We start from the raw sequence: 17,367 nt of genomic DNA, 5'->3' as shown, positions 1-17,367 counted from the left end.
AAAAAGAACCTCTTAGGACCATGGGTTTGCACACATACCTAGGTATATTAATTCCAAAACACCATATTGCTGGATCAAAAGGTATACATCTTAAGGCTTTTTATAAACTATTATTAATTACAGAAGTAACACAGGAACATAATTTCTCAAAAAGCAAACACCTATATTTTTTCTTCCTCTACGCCACTCTGCACTTAGTTGTAACCACTGTTAGCAATTTCTTGTTTATTCTTCCAGAAATTACAAAAAAGGAAGGATGCTAAATCTTAGCAATACATCTTAGAGAGTTTTCACTATCAGGACATTATATCTCTATCTCAATCCTTCTGATAATTTTACTAGATTTAATGGTCTGGATATATCACAGCTCATAAAAACAGTCCACTATTGATGGACAGTAGGTTTCATTCAATTTTTGCTATTACAATGATATAACATTCTTGTATGTATATTTTGCAAATTTGTGTAAATGTATCAGAATAAAAGAAATTTGCTAATAAATGGATATTTGCCTTTTAATTTTGCTAGATGTTTCCATATTGCCAGTTCCAAATTGTATTTATTTACATTTTTGTTATTCTAAGCAACACTCGGTATTATGCAACATTTTAATCCTTGTCAATCTGCAAGCTAAGAAACTGTATTATTTCTGTTGTTATTTTCATTTGTACGTTTTAAATTATAAGTGAGATCTACCACTTAGTCAATGTGAAAATCAAATTAAAAAATCCAGTTGAATCATCATATGGATTCTGAAGCCTGTTGAAATTCTTGTTCATGCTATTTTTCAGCTAATTTGTTAGCTAAAAATTGTTTTGTAATTTACATTCTTCACTTTGTATATATATTAAATAGATGATAATTTAAAACAATAACAAGAGCTGTTTTGTTTTAGTACTGTTAAAAATGACTAAGTGGTTTATATGTCTGGGATACTTTGCTGGGAAATTATTGAAAATAAAGCATCCCCGCCTTTCCCAAAGCAGAGTCACTCAGTACCACACACTGGCCATTAGTATATGCCAAGAATTTAAAGTAACTTTGAAAGTGGCATGTCACAAACAATCTGCCCAGTGGCAGATATTACACATGGCTAGTTGATTATGATGAAAATTTATTAAAATGTAAGTTTGCACTCAAATACTCCAAACTGTATTAAAAAAGGAAAAAAGAATATACCCAAGAATACTAATAGTGATTATCCATGGGTAGTAGGGTTGCAGATTACTAAATTATAAGAAGATCTTGCTGTGGGAATGCTAAAAAATCAACATTAAGTGCTTTGTGCATGAACTTACTATGTGTACCTTTTCAAAAACATAGTAGAAGAAATTTTGAAATTTATGGGAATAATAATTTACTCAATGAGTACATTTTGAATACCTCCTATGTAGTTATGACTGTGCTCTAAGTGAGAAGTATATGGCATAGCACTGGCTTTCTAAGAGATTACAGTCTTCAATCTACAAAACATGATGAGTAATGTCAAAAGAGAGAAGATAATAAAATACTGATTCAAATGCATCAACTATGCCCTTGGGGAAATCTAAGTTTCAATTTTCTATTGAAACGATGGTGTTTAATTATAGTGTATCAGAGGTTCCCAAACTTTTTGGTCTCAGGACTCCTTTGTACCCTTCAAAAATATTGAGGACCAAAAAGAGCTTTCATTTATGTGGGTTGTATCAATCAGTTTTTACTGTATTAGTAAATAATACTGATAAACTGAGAAAGTATTTATTAATTCTATTTATTAATTCAGGAATAACACTAATAAACCCATTGCATATTAACATAAAAACACATTTTATGAAAAATAGCTCTTGGAGATGAAAAGAAATCTGGAACTTCCAAAGCCCACAAAAACTGTAGCTTAATTGTTTGGAGTTAATTTATGGCATGAGGTGGGATTTACCAAAAAGAAAGAAACAAAGAAAGAATAAGGATAAAAGGAATTGAATTACAATGATAATTGGCTTTTAATTTCTCGAAACAGAAATCCACTTGGCTATCTTAAGATGACCAAATTTCTTGTCTACCTGGACAGTGCTTGTCTATGCCTGTTGTTCTGGGATGACTACTTAGTTAACGAATGTTTCCCATCTTCACAAATAGTCTCAAAGTGGACAATAAATTATCTAATCATACTACTTATCCAAAACACTGCATAATCATTTCTTTATGCATCACTTATGCATTTATTTATTTCATTCAACAAACATCTATTGAGCACCTAGTGGGTACCAGATTCTATGCCATCAGTCAGGAATACAAAGTAGAATAAGCCTTTGCAAGGTGCTTACTATCCGACAACTCTTGGTCCATAGACAGATCAACTGACTTTTATCATGCATTACCTGATACAAGTATCTTTTAACAAACATGATGATGATAATTACTATTTCCAAAAACACGGACTTAACAATAGTAAAACATAAAAGTCATTTCTACTTTCAAGGAATTTACACATTTATAGTAGAATGGAGAAGTAGACAATTACATAAAAATTACTGGGAACATGACAGGTGAAAAAGTAACTTACAAACAGCACGGAAGAGGTGATGGCAGAATTCTTTTTTGGGAGAATAATACTGTGCTTGTATTTAGAAGTACTCTTTAAAGGTCTTCTAGTCTGGCTTTAAAGGAAGAAGTTTAAACAGAGGAGCTCATCTTCTTTGTGGTATAGGGTTATCTGTGTTGGGTTCATGGGTTTATTCTTTAAATATATTTAAGAAATACTGTAGTTCTTGAGAATCAGCTTCTATAGAATGATGAATGAAGAAAAAAATATTCGCCCTCAAGGAGCTAATCATTTTGTTAAAGGGTTTGAACCACCTGGTCGATTAATGTCTAAAGGATCTTTACATTTGTTTATTCTTTCATTCATCCTTTTATTCCACTTATTTAACAGGATGATCATATATTGGGTAAAGTATTTAATAAGAAATTTTGGAAGCAATAACGTCTGATGCTGAATTGTTAGTGATTCCTTTTTTTCTCTTTTGAATTATCTTAAGAGTGTCCTCAGGTCCTCACTAAATATGTCAACCACCATCCAGAGCTGGTTCTGGAGCTGCAGCTGGACCAAAAGGTAACATACAGCAACAAAGTTTCAGGAGCATTGACAGTAAGCACTCATTTTCAGGAGAGGACCGAGTTTCCTTTAGTATTAACACACTAAATAAAAGAGTGATAAATAAAAGACCAGAAAACCCAAGGACATTTACTATATTTTTATGGGAGAAATATATGATGCTAAGTAATCACTGGAGCATTAACACAGTCCAAATACATTCACATTTTTCTTCACAGAGATCTTAACTTTGATAATCCTCAGAAGCATTCATGACTGCCATCCCACCACAGGAAAAGTCAAGAGCCACTGATAAAGAATGAGAGAAATGTAAACAAATTGTAGGGAAAGAATGCACAGCAGCAGTAAGCTCAGCAAAACACTCACAGGAATGAGTGTCCATTTCTGAAGGTTTAATTGACTTACATATACCTTTTAGTATACACAATACTGCATAGTGTCTCAAAGTGTGAGTTTTGACATCAGGCAGATCTGCATTCACACGTGACTTTGCCATTGTTACTTTGGGTGAATTACTTTGCATTACTAACCACAGTTCTCTCGGCTGTAGAACGGGGAAATAACAGTCCTAACTGCAGGGCCCTAACTATGAGGATTAAATTATAAAGAATCTGGGGAAATACCTGCCTATTATAAGTGCCTAATAAACAAAAACTAGGAACACAACACACACGCGCACACACATACACACACACGGAACAAAGAGTAAATAACTTCTGATGAACTGTCTTTAAGTTTATTCCATATGTTATCAGAAAATAATTCCTTGAAATTTCTTAAATATTAGCATATAAAAGTATGTGTTCTAAAATACATTTCCATAATAATTGTATTATTTTAGTGGTCAAAAGTATGATGTGGCATTTTAAGCAGGTGAGTTGAGAGAAGTGTGAGGAGTTGGAAGAGAAGACTCGTACAAAGGCAGACAGTTCCGATAATACCTAGAAAATGCTGTCTTAGGTTTTTCACAAATAAAAATAAATAAGTAATTAGAAGGTAAAACCTAATTCTTATTCCTTTCCCGGGTCCCCCCTTTAATCCACTCAGTCTCATTAGCCTGCCTTTGCAAACGGAGATGAATGATTTTGCATTGCAAAATAATCACTGTCACCCCAAAGGTGAGATCTTCCTATATTTATCACTTCCCATGTGTGACATTCTTTAAATCAGACCCTTTTATCTTTCTACTTTGCTGGGTTCTAAATTTAGTTGGGGACCCAAATTAACTCATTTTTTGTAAATTTTATGTTTCAGAATATTGCACATAAGAAAAAATTGCCTAAAATGTGATTCTTGTAAAGGAAGCAATGAGTCCCTCTGACCATGTGTCAGAAAGAAAATAATCAGCCACTACATTTTCCCCAAATCTATAACTCTTTGTCGTTTTACTGCAATACACTGAGAAAAAATAATCATCAGTGACTGGATCTGGGAAGCAATTTATTATTGGTCGTTAGTGGAAAACTCTTGTTCAATTCTATACAGCACAGAGTCCTTCACTGCCTCAAGGGGAGAGGAGGAGGAGGAAGGGCATTTTCTGGTGAGCCACACTTTATTAGCATACTGTCATCCCTTAGTATCCAGGGGGGATTTGTTCCAGGACTTCTCAGGAATGCCAAAATCCACAGATACTCAAGTCCCTTACATAATAATGGTGTAGTTTTTGCATATAACATACGCATGCACATTCTCCTGTATATCATAAATACTCTCTTAATTTCTTATAATACTTAATGTAAATACTATATCAATAGGTGTTATATTGTCTAGGGAATGCTATAAAGGGAAAAACGTCTGTCCCTGTTCAATACAGATATAACCCTCCTCTTTCTCCCCATGTATTTTCAATCTGAGGTTGGTTGAATTCATGGATGGGTAACCTACAGACAGGGAGAGGTGTGTTAAAAAACGCGTGCTTTGAATGAAGAGACCTTCCAAACAGGCTTTGTGTGAGCATCATGGCTGTTTATTCACCTGGGTGCAGGTGGGCTAAGGCAGAAAAGGGCATTAGCAAAGGGCAGTGGGACAGGAGTTGGTTTTATAGGTTTGGGGGGGTGGGGGTGTTGCAGAGTAAGATCAGTTACAGTGGTCGGGGTTAGGGGGCAAGGCATATAGAGGACCACAAGTTCAGTTACAATGGCAGGGTTGGGTGAGGCGCTGGTCCGGAGAAGTGATCAGAGGCAATGGCCAAGGCAGGCAGGGGATGGGAGACATCAGCTGAGGCAAGCGGGACTTCAGACTTTCAGGCTTCAGGCTTACATATGGAGACCTGACCTGACAAGCTGGATGTATTTGCATTTCATGCTTTTTTTTCATCATAATTACTTTCTCCCGACTTTGCAGTATATGTCAGAAATCAGAAAACAAATCCTTCTTCCTAGTCAATATTTAGGACATGAATATTTACCAAGTGGGTCATCATGGGATCATAGACAAAAAGGGAAACAGACACAGACAAAGAGTGCTGGGCTCAGAGGGACATTAGAAACAACTGAATCCAACTTTCTCAGTCATAATAGCATTCACAGGGCTTTGTTGCTGCTGTTGCTGGCTCAGCTACATTTTACTAAGCACTTCGCTTGGCTTGTCTCTTTAAATACTCACATTCTCCCTGACTAGCACACTCCTTCCCCTGCCACACACACACCACATCCATCCATTAGACTTATTTTAATTTTTTAAATACTTAGAGGGATGGAGTAACTTTTTAAGAGTCAAAGAACTAGTAATTGGTGCCTTCAGGCTTTGAACCCAGGACTGAGCAACTCCAGAGCCTACCACCTTTGGATAAAAACAAGCATGTCAAGGACAGCCTTTAAACCCTCATCTACAAGTTAGTGAGCTCTTGTTCTCTTGTACCCAATACTCACTTTTCACTTTTCATATTTGAAAATGGAGGCCGAGAAACTCAGATTAATGAACGAAGGCCACAAAAGTACCCAGTGGCGTGGCCAGGATGGAACTCAGGAATTCCTGTTCCCAGCTGGTTCCTCTTGAACCACCCATGCTATCCTTGACATTTATATTAAATACACTTTTTCTGTTTTTAAAGGGACGCACTGTTTTGTGAGGCCACTTGCTGCCACATCTTGCCTGCTTCTCTGATGGGCTCACTTCATTTCCCATTGCTGGGTCTCTTCTTGTGCACACCATACACATGCTGATGACTCCTGGGGCTCCCCATCTCTAGCCTTTTTGTTCCCCACTCATTCACTAGTCAGTCCCATTCCCATGAGTTTAGTTAACACTGACAGATCATCTCCGCATTTCTGTCTTTGGCCTGAGCTATCCCCTGACCTCCAGACCCTAGAAGGGGTATGCAACTTTCCCTTCTGAATGTTGCAGAAGTGCCTCAATTGACTGTGTCTGACACCAAATGCATCATCCCTCCCAGTGTGTCCTCCCCTCCTCCCCCATCTCATTCATTCATTCTGCCTGATACTCCTAACCCAAGAGAGCACAAGTCCACGAGTGCCATAGACTTTTACTTCTAAAATAGCTTCTTATCCTGCCTCTTTCCACTGCTTCTGCTGTAATTTAAGACCTTATCATCTGGCACAAACAGATGTTGCAGTAGGTTTCCTGCTACACTTCCAATCTGTCTTCCATTTGGCCTCCAGAGTGATATTTCTGAACACAAATCAATCACATGACTTCCCTGCTTAAATCTATCCATTGGCCGGGCGCGGTGGCTCACGCCTGTAATCCCAGCACTTTGGGAGGCCGAGGCGGGTGGATCACGAGGTCAAGAGATCGAGACCATCCTGGTCAACATGGTGAAACCCCGTCTCTACTAAAAATACAAAAATTAGCTGGGCATGGTGGCGCATGCCTGTAATCCCAGCTACTCAGGCGGCTGAGGCAGGAGAATTGCCTGGAACCAGGAGGCGGAGGTTGCGGTGAGCCGAGATCGCGCCATTGCACTCCAGCCTGCGGAACAAGAGCGAAACTCCGTCTCAAAAAAAAAAAAAAAAAAAAAAAAAAAAAAAAAATCTATCCATTGATTCTCTATCACTTACTGGGAGAGGGAAAAAAACCACCACCATGTTCAAGTTTGGTGTTATGGACCACAAGGACTTCTGTGACCTGAGCTCTCATCAACACTCTAGTCTCACCCTCTACTCCCACTTCCGATTTTCATTATACAAATCCAAAATTAAGTGAGGTTTTTCAGACATGCCAAGCTATTTTATATTTTGTGCTTATTGCCTTTGCTGGGAGCCTCTTGCAGGAATACTTCCCCAACCCATCTCTTCCTGGCATCCTGAAGAATTCCTAATTAGCTTTTGAAACAGACCTCACATGTCATCTCTGCCATCTACACATCTTCTTCTGAGTGGCTTAAATTCTGAATCTGGCCATTGTTTCTTGTGTGTCTCTGTTCCTTAGACACTCACTGCTACATTTTCCATGGTGTATGGCAAATTATTTGTATATATTTGTCTTATGATACAGGCAATGAATACTTTCAGGTGTAAAACATATACATACCTTTTAGAGGTTGAATCTTCTAGCACTCACTCAGATATTCTAGCACTCACCCAGATATTCTGCATACCCTCAGATTTTAAACATGCTTGTTCATGTTTCACAGATGTATTGAGATGTAACACAGGTTTACTTGTATTCTAAACATGTCATTCAAATGTTACATGTGCTCCTACAGATAGCACAACACTTATTCAGGTGACACATATGTCTCCTAAATGTTAACATGTTCACTTAGATCTGATTTAGATGTTAATCAGCTCACTTGGATGTTACATGCAGGTGTCACACATACTTAGAACAGTGGTTCTCAAAATGCAGGTTCCTGACCAGCAGGTGCAGTGTCACCTGGAAACTTGTTAGAAATGCAAATTCTTGAGTCTGACCCTTAATATGCTGAATCAGAAACTCTGGGGTGAGGTCTCAGCAATCTGTGCAAGTCATGCAGATGATTCTGGCCATGCTCAAGTTTGAGATCCCGACTTGGATGTTACACACCCTCATTCAGATGTTCCCCCTGCCTGTTCAGATCATATCTTTATTCATGTGGGTGATACACATGTTCACTAAAATGTTACACATGTCTGCAGCTGTGATCTCCTGGGCTCAAGCAATCCCTCCCAGTTTAGACTCCCTTGTAGCTGGGACTATAGGTGTGGGCCACCACATCTGGCTAAGTTTTAAATTTTTTTGTAGAGATGGGGTCTCTCACTGTGTTACCCAAACTGAGTTCAAACTCCTGGGCTCAAGCAATTCTTCCACCCTGGCCTTGCAAAGTGCTGGGATTACAGTGAACCACTGTGCCTGGACAGCTTTTCTAAAACCATATTTACTTAGATGGCAATCAGCTTCAATATCACACACTGCTATTCAGATAGGGCATGGGCTTATTCAGATGTTACACCTGAGATATTGCAAATTCTCATTAGACAGCACATGTGCACATGAAAACAATACAAATGTTCACTGCATTGTTAACAAGGCTCATTCAAACCTTACACCTGTTAAACTATTCACTTTGATCTTTGACATTCATGTGCTTATTTAGATGTTACCTACCCTTTTGCGATGATACACATGATCATTCAGGTTTACGCATGTTCACAGATATGCTTCACAAACATCTTCTGATGTTATATGTGCCTATTCAGATCACTCTTGTTCATGTAGATGCTCATGGATCATTGTGTCATATGACCAGTCACTCAGATCCTGTACCCCGTACCAGGTATGCACTGCTAACCAATCCACGCTACAGATGATCAAGGAGCAGCTATTGTTCTGGCCAATTCCCACTTTGATTATGGTGTTCTTCTTCAGAAAGGTCTACTTGGTCCTCTGATGCTGCTGACATTCCACTGCTTTTGCAGAAGAATGTTCTGGCCCACCCATTGCCTTATTGCTTTTTGTGATCTGGGTAGCCCTTGCACACCATGGTTTACACAGAATTTATACCAGTTTGCCACACTCAAATACTCTCATCTACTTGAAGAAAATTGTTCCAGCAATTGCAAGTCTTTTGCTGGATTTGAACCTGCTTATAACCACATCTTCTGTCATTTTTGGCAACCCACAGTCATGTAACTACAAGGCATTCATGTTCATTCATTTCAGGGAAGCTTTTGATTGGTTCTACTTCATGATTTTACAATTGCTTTAACCACAATCAATAAGAAAGGCTTGGGCAGCAATACTGGTCAACATTGAAAGCAAAGAGTATTGATTGAGAACTTATTATGAATTCAGCCTCCTTCAGAGGCACAGAAATACTTCTCTGCGTGTCCCAAGTGTTTCCTCCTCCAATTTGTAGAGAAAGAACTTGGTGTTTGGAGTCAGACTGGTGCTAATTTGAATCTTGGTTGCACTACTTACTGACTATGTGACCTTAGAAAACCATTTAATATTTCAGAAACATAGTTTCTTCATCTGTATAAGGGGTAATGATGCTTACCCTGCAGCTTTTATGTGAAGGTTTTATGGCTGGCACATAGCATGTGATCAAGGAAGTTTAGCTTTTAAGGATTATGTTATAAGTTAAATAAAGGCAAAAATTATGCTTTCTCACATTGAAACTACTGTGATACATGCAGGTAAGGTTTGGACTGACAGATAAGCTCCATTATACAGGCAAACAAACCCATCACAGTTTCAGGAAAGATCCAGACCAGGAACCTCCAAGGAATAGTAAGGACAATGCTCAGAAGTCCAGCAGTCTAACAAAAAAATCTGCTACTATAATTCTACCCATAGCTATCAGAAAACTCCCCAGCAAAAGCATAGGAAGCAATGGGGAATGCGTAGAATTCCCAATTATCTCAGATGTTGTTGAAATAAAACCTTGGATTAGGAATTCAGTCTGAAGTCCCATCGTACTGATTGAGGCATGTGAGAAGAGAAGAAGTGAGAATATTGAGCTTGGAAAACATGGTACTAGTGGACCATTCCAGGACAGACAATTTCAAGATCTGAGAAAAGGATAGACAATTACATAAACACCAACTGCAGATCACTATTCAGACACCTCACCCTGGGCCAGATTAGCTGCAAGGCCACTGACATCACAGCCTGGAACTTGTGTTCAGCACTGAGGCTTCATGCTACCAGGTGTGAGGAAAAAGGATGGGGCTTCTTGAAACTTCCTGCCTAATATCAGATTGCTTTTAGAATGGAGATAGACTGAAGCCTCACAGTGAGTGGAAAAAGATGGAAGCAAGAAAATGGGAGTGTGGGTTGGTGACAGAGTAGCTGCTAAAGTAGTTTCCCCATGTTTGTGACATTTAAGCCACAATTTGGTGCTTATTGACCAAAAGGATCACCTGGCTGTATGCATTCATTCTTTAAATGAGGCAACCTATGGGCAGTGCTTAGAACTGTGCCTGACACAGACTGACAACCACTTAAGCATTTTCTAATATGATGGTATTTATGAATTGATTCAACAACTATACAATATACAGCTGCGTGTTTTAGTTTTGGGGGATATAGGAAAATAAAACATAGTCCCAAGCTCAAGGGATCAATAATCTATTAATCTAATCTGATTTTTTACAAGCATAGAAATATAAAGGAAAGAATACCCAATTCTGCATGGGTCTGCTGAGGTGTGTGGTCCAGAGAGCTTCTCTGACATGTTTGAGTGCATTCCTGTGTATTCAGCAAAAGAGAGAAAGTAGGATATTGTGAGAGAACAATAATAACCGCAAAGGCACAGGAGGCTAATACATTCAGGGAAATGAAAGAAGTCAAAGATACTATACAGAGAATAGAAAAAGTGCAAGCTATAGAGGAAGGCTAGAGCCAGATCACAAAGGCCTTAAGTGTCTTGATAGGAGATTAGACATAAGCCTATGAGTAATAGGGAGCCACTGAAGGTCTTTAAGCAAGAGAGTGGCTCGAGTTGATTTGTATTTTAGAAACATCACTCTGGCTACCATATGAACAATATCTGGAGAGTTTCAAGGCAGGAAGAAGGGTGCTTACTAGACCATTCTGGCGGCAATTCAGATGGATGATGGTGATGGCTTGAATAAAGGAGGAGCAGGAAAGATACAGATGGGAGGTAAGAGGTAAAAATTATGGGATTTGATGATCACATGAACAAGGGGTTGGGAGAGAGAAGTGTATCCTATCATACTTTCAGAAAACTGCAAGTTACAAGTCAAATATTTCACTGGAGCTGTGAACAATGGTCTGTTCCCTTGGTGAGGGATCCAAGAACGCTGGCAATGTTTCAAAGATTCTTGGTCATCATGCATTCTGGGCCTTGACCACTTCTTCTGGGATGATAAAGCCCCACAGCTGATCTAGTGAAAAGAGGTAGTCACAATCTCCATTTCATTTAAGCAAAGAAGATGGGAGTGGCTGCCATGCCTTAGTGATGCACTTACATGTCAGTTGAGTGCATGGATGAAAACTTGGAAGTTAAAGCAGAAGGACATAGAATTGAATGTAAAATTGTTCCATGATCGTGGCATGTTTGCTAGATGCATCAAACAGACACGGAACTAATTACATGACTTCTGAGTAGGCAGAAAGCTGACATCCTGAAGTTTCAAAGCTCTATTATAGCTCCCATGACCAAAATATTCAGTTAAAAATGTCAGGGCTCCATATTAAGTGGGCACTCAATTGAGTGAATAAATGAATGAATGAATTTCTCTGAAATATTAAATCTAGCTTTCAAGATTCCCCAGTGATTACTTTATCGTTCATATTTTCTACATGGGCTTGGTGGCAGCCTATTAATAACTGAGAGTGTTGATTAATGGATTAGTATTAACTTGGAGGGAAGTTTTAGCATTCCCAGGTTTCTATATTTAGCTCAATCCTGTTCAAGCTTTTAGTCTATAATTTGGATAAAAGTGCTATTGTTATTCTTATCAAATTTGAAAATGACTCAAAGCTGGTGACTTTCCTCTCTCCTTCCTTCCCTATTCTCTGTGATGATCAGGGCATGCCTAATCTTTAAGAGAAAAATGAGAACTAGAGGTAATCTAGTTGATTAATAGCCTTTGAGGAACTAAATAGGGAAAGGGCAGGGAGAAGAGAAGGGGGAGTTAAGGGAGGAGGGAAGGAAAAGAAGGAGGGAAAAAGGATGAAGGGGATAGGAAATGAGAGAAAGGAAGGAAAAACCAAAATTAAAAATGAGGAGAAAGAAGAAGGAAAAAAGGAAGGTAAAATGGGAGGATGAATGGAAGGAAGAAAGGAAAGAAGCGGAAAAAGAAAGAAGGAGACAGGGAGAGAAACAAAGGAACAGCCTCAAAACACAAACAGGATGGTGATTGTTGAAAGGAATGGAACCAGAAGGGCATCTTGGGCAAGGAGGAAAAATTTGAAGAAAGTCATACTGACGGGACAAGAACTTTATCCTGTATTGCTACAGAAGGCCAAGACAGGACAAAGGGAAGGAATGAATGAAGATAGGTGTTTCTTTGCTAAATGGAGAGTCTTCAAACAATCCAAAATATCGAAAAACATAATGAATTGACACATCGTGAGCTACCACGGGCTGAGAAGGTTCATTAGAAGTGATCCACCCAAGCCTCAGGATTGGCGAATGAACTTCTGTCTTGTATAAAGATGGGTCCACATGATCCTATGATCCTTCCCACAGCTATCCTAAAGAAACACTTTCTGCCCTCTTGTATTTATGAGTTGCCCTAGCTGGCACAGTGACTAAAATTCAGGGAAAAGTAAAGAAAAGGGGAGAGGGAAGGGAAGAGAGAAACTCAGAGGACAAAAAAAGAGGAATTAATTCCTCCACTCATTCATTTTTTTCATCCAACAAATATTTATTTGTGACTGAATGGGGATGGAATGATGAGTCAAAATAGATACTTTCTGTTTTTATGGTACTTCCAGTCTAATAGTGAGGCAAACATTAATTAAATATTCCCTCTAATGAATGTGTAAATACTGAGATAACAGCTCTAGTAAAAGTGTTTTTGTAGAATATATAACAAAAGAGCTTAACTGGGAAAGCAGCAAGGGTGTGTCTAAGCTCAAGCTGCCATAACAAAAGATCATAGACTCGGTGGCGGTAGCTTGAACAACATTTATTTCTCTGGAAGCTGGAAAGTCCTAGATCACAGTGCTACTAGATTTGGTGTCTGGTGAGGGCCCTCTTCCTGGTTTGTAGATGGTTGTTTTCTCACTGTGTCTTCACAAAGAAGAGAGAAAGAGCAAGCTCCAGTCTTTTCCTCTTCTTACAAGGACACTAATCCCATCATGGAGACCCTAGCCTCACGACCTCATCTAACTTTAACTCCCTTTCAAAGGCCCCACCTCCTAATACCATCACACTGAGAATGAGGGTTTCAACAGATGGATTTTAAGGGGACACAAACAATCAGTCCATAAGAGGATGGAAGTCAAGGAAGATTTCCCTGAAGAAGTGAGCCCTGAGCTGAGATCTGGAGGATATGCATGGGCATGGGAATTCATTTCAGAGACAGGATGCAGTGGGCAATGTTCCTGCAGCACGAGGGAGGTAGGGCCCCTGGAAATGCTGAAAGGCAAGTGTGCAGGGGGCACAGAGAGGGAGAACGAGGCTCAAGAGGTGTACAAGGCTGGACTGAGCAGTCATTTTATTTAGTAAGGATTTAAGCTATGGTGATTCTTTCCCTTATTCACCAAATGTGTGTTGAGAAATTCCTAAGTCAAATATCAGTTAGGCAGTAAATAAATACCAAGAATGGTAAGCAGGACAGATATGGCTCCCTCCTGGTACTGATGAAACGTTAGATTCAAGAAGAGCAGAGAGATAGTTAAATAAACAACAACAAATCACAGTGCAAAAATAATAGGTCTGAAGTAGGGAAGCAGAGACAACAGTTTGGAGGACAAGGATCAGCAGTGGCTTCCTAAAGAAAGTAACACTTAAAATGACACCTGAAAGAGAAGTAGACTTTAGCAAGACAAAGATAGAAACACAATGTGTTCTACTTTAAAGGAACAGGTGTACAGGCCCAGAGGTGAGAGAGAGCATGTTGTACTGAAGGAAGATGAATTTCAGAAGCGGCTGAAATAAAGGGTGCAAGGAGAGAGTGTCAAGAGAAGCAGCTGGGGATGTAAGCAATGGATACATCAAGAAGGGACCCATGCTTCATGTTAAGAAGAAAGGAGGAGGCTGTTAGAATGCACTGGCAAGGAGAAAGCCAAAAGCTGGGAGGACAGTTAGGAGATTATCAGCATAATTCAAGTAAGAGTTGATGAGACCTGAATGATAAGTCAAGACAAGAAAGGAAAAGGAAACTGGAGTGATTGAGATATATTTAAGGGATAAAAGCCTTTAGATGGAGTAGCTAATTAGCTAAGAAAGGTATGGTAGGCAGAATAATAACTGCCCAAAGATGGCCCTGGCCTAATCCCCAGAATCCATGAATATGAGAGGCTACACAGAAATGGGGATTAAGGTTGCAGATGGAATCAGGTTGCTAATCAGGTGACTTTAAATATGGAAATTATCCTATATTATCATGGTAAGCCCAATGTGACACAAGGAATCTTAAGGGTGGAAGAGGAAGACAAAAGAGAGAGCCAGAAGAATGACAGTGTGAGGACTTAGGCTGACCTTGCTGGGTTTGAAGATGAAGGAAGGCGGCTATGAGCCAAGAAACACCAGGAAAAGCAAAAAAATAAAAAAAGGATTCTCCTCTAGAGCCTCCAGAAGACATGCAGCCCTGCCAACATCTTGACTTTAGCCCAGCGAGGGTCATTATGAACTTCTGACCTCCCGAAATGTAAGATGCTAAACATGTACATTTAAATCACCAATTCTGTGACAATTTGTTAGAGCAGCAATAAAAATTTAACACAGTGAGAGAAAGGAGGGATTGAGGATGATGCCAAGATTCTGTCCTGGGCAACTATATGAGATAGTGCTTCTGTTGGGAAACATAGTAATGGAGAAACAAGTTAAGGAGATTGAAGTCGATTCACTTCCGAATGCGCTGGACTTGGAATTCTGCAATACTGATGTCAGGTAAATGCATAGGTCTGAAGATTGGAGAAGAACTCTAGATTAGAGATGTAGATTTGAGATTAATTAACATCTGTGGTAATTTAGGCTACCAAGTAGAGGGAGAGTGGAGGGAGAAAGAAGAAATGGAAAGAGGGGAAAAGGAGGGGAGGGAGGGAGGACAGGAAGGCACTTAGTACACAACCATGAAGAACGCTGGGATTTAGAGGATGGGAAAAAGTAGACGCACACATAGTAGAAAAGGAGCAGCCAAGAAGAAAGGAAGAAAACCAGAAAGGCGCAGCCATGTGAGGCAAACTTAGAATATGTTTTAAGAAGGAAAGTTGGGTCCTAAGAATGCATTACTGTAATGAGGGAGCGTAAACGTCCCCAGCTCCCAGATCCGAAGAGGTTCTCGGCCTTTCTTATCCCGAAGAATGGATAAAGGGGCCGCCGAGGCGCGGTGAGCTTACAGTTGGAATAAACATCGTGGACCCATAGAGTTTTGCGGGAGAGCGATTTATTAGACAGAGGGAGAGGGTGAGAGAGAGCTCCCACGCTGTCCTGGGAGGGGAGCCAGAGCCAGGTACCAGTTCAGGTAAGGAGCCCCTGAATTTTAACCCTTGAGTTAGTCCCGCCCCATTCATGTTCTCGTCCAATGAGAGGAGTTCTTTCAAACCTCCTCTGGAGTGATTGATCTTTGACTCTGATACCGGATTGGCTGCTTGGTTCACAGCTCTGAGTCACAGAGCCCCCTCCTCCCAGAGCTTTCCGCAGGTTTTTGGCAGGCACAAAGGAGCCTCACCTGGCTTTCTCTACCTATCCCGCCTGGGAAACTCCGACAAAGAACTTTACATTTGAAACCCCTCTGGTTCCTGGATAGAGGCGTGGAGCCAGGAAACTCCTGCCTTTTAAACCATGCCCCTCTCAGACCCAGGAAAAGAAGCTTCTATAACACAGTCTCTCATTACTACTGAGCAGTTAGCAGTTAAAAAACTGAGACGTGAACACTGAACTCGGGGAAGGAGGCCACTGGCCTCTGGAAGCCAGATCAGGATGAGTCAAGGGTGGATTGAGGGAAAGGGTAATCATCCATAAGAAAATGAACAATTTCAATAGAAATCAAACTACATGTGCATGTGTGTGCACAGTTTTTCATCTTTAAATTAGCAAACATGAAATCTTCTTTATTAAATTTTATGCAGTCCTGGTGAAGATTCAGGGAAATAAGGACTCTTAGACATTGACAAACTGTATATTTAGTGATACGTATTGAATTATGCCCCCCCCCGCAAAGATACATTGAAGTCATAACCCCCTATACCTCAGAATGCGACCTCATTTGGAAACAGGGTCTTCGCAGATTTATCCAAATTAAGAAGTCGTAATCTACTAGGGCTCATGTCGTTTATATATAAAGAGGAAATTTGAATACAGACACAGAGGGCAGAAGGTGTGAAGAGACATAGGGAGAATGCTGCGTGAAGACTGGAGTCATGCTCCCACAAACCAAGGAATGCCTGGGGCTCCCAGATGCTGGAAGAAGCAAGAGAAGGTCCTTCTCCTGCACGTTTCAGTTGGAGCACAAACCAGCCAACACCTTGTTTTCAGACTTCAAGCCTCCAGTCTGAGACAATAAATTTTTGTTGTTCTAATCCACCAAGTTTGTGGTGTTTTATTACTGCAGCCCTGGAAAACGAATGCATCTTACAAAAATCTGCCCCAGGACAGTTTAGAAATATGTATCAATTGCTTTTAAAAAAGTAAGTTTGACTCTATCTCAATTAATTTATACTGATTAAAAAACAAGAGACTCAGACAGGAAAGCTCACTGTGATGAGCTTATAATGATGAAAAATTAGAAAAGCTTAAATCAAAATGAAAACAAGAAATTGGGGACTAAACCACATATTTATAATATGAAATATGATATCATGTGTTAAACACTATTAAAATACCATTTTAGAAGAAAACTACTGATATGAACAAATGTTCATACTACATGTTTACATAGAAAAGCAGGTTACATTTGGTCCAATATTATTCCAACTTTGTACTTCATGTGTATATCTAAATAACGACAAGCATTAAAGGAACGCATGAGTGATTTTTTTTTTTTTTTTTTTTTTTTTTTTTTTTTTTGAGACGGAGTTTCGCTCTTGTTACCCAGGCTGGAGTGCAATGGCGCGATCTCGGCTCACCGCAACCTCCGCCTCCTGGGTTCAGGCAATTCTCCTGCCTCAGCCTCCTGAGTAGCTGGAATTACAGGCACGCGCCACCATGCCCAGCTAATTTTTTGTATTTTTAGTAGAGACGGGGTTTCACC

The 17,367-nt window shown here is 39.7% G+C and overlaps 1 protein-coding gene across 1 annotated transcript in view; it reads right to left on the bottom strand.

Annotated features, from left to right (window-relative positions):
- The window catches only part of PLPPR1 (phospholipid phosphatase related 1), a 301,254-nt gene that overhangs the window by 222,565 nt on the left and 61,322 nt on the right, over positions 1-17,367 (bottom strand). The gene's annotated exons all lie outside the window — the stretch shown is intronic.

Source organism: Sapajus apella, unplaced genomic scaffold (genome assembly GCF_009761245.1).
Source record: "Sapajus apella isolate SASKATOON/1434 unplaced genomic scaffold, GSC_monkey_1.0 scaffold46, whole genome shotgun sequence".
NCBI classification, from domain to species: Eukaryota; Metazoa; Chordata; class Mammalia; order Primates; family Cebidae; genus Sapajus; species Sapajus apella.
The sequence above is the reverse complement of the archived record's forward strand: the minus strand, read 5'-3'. Positions and strand labels throughout refer to the sequence as shown.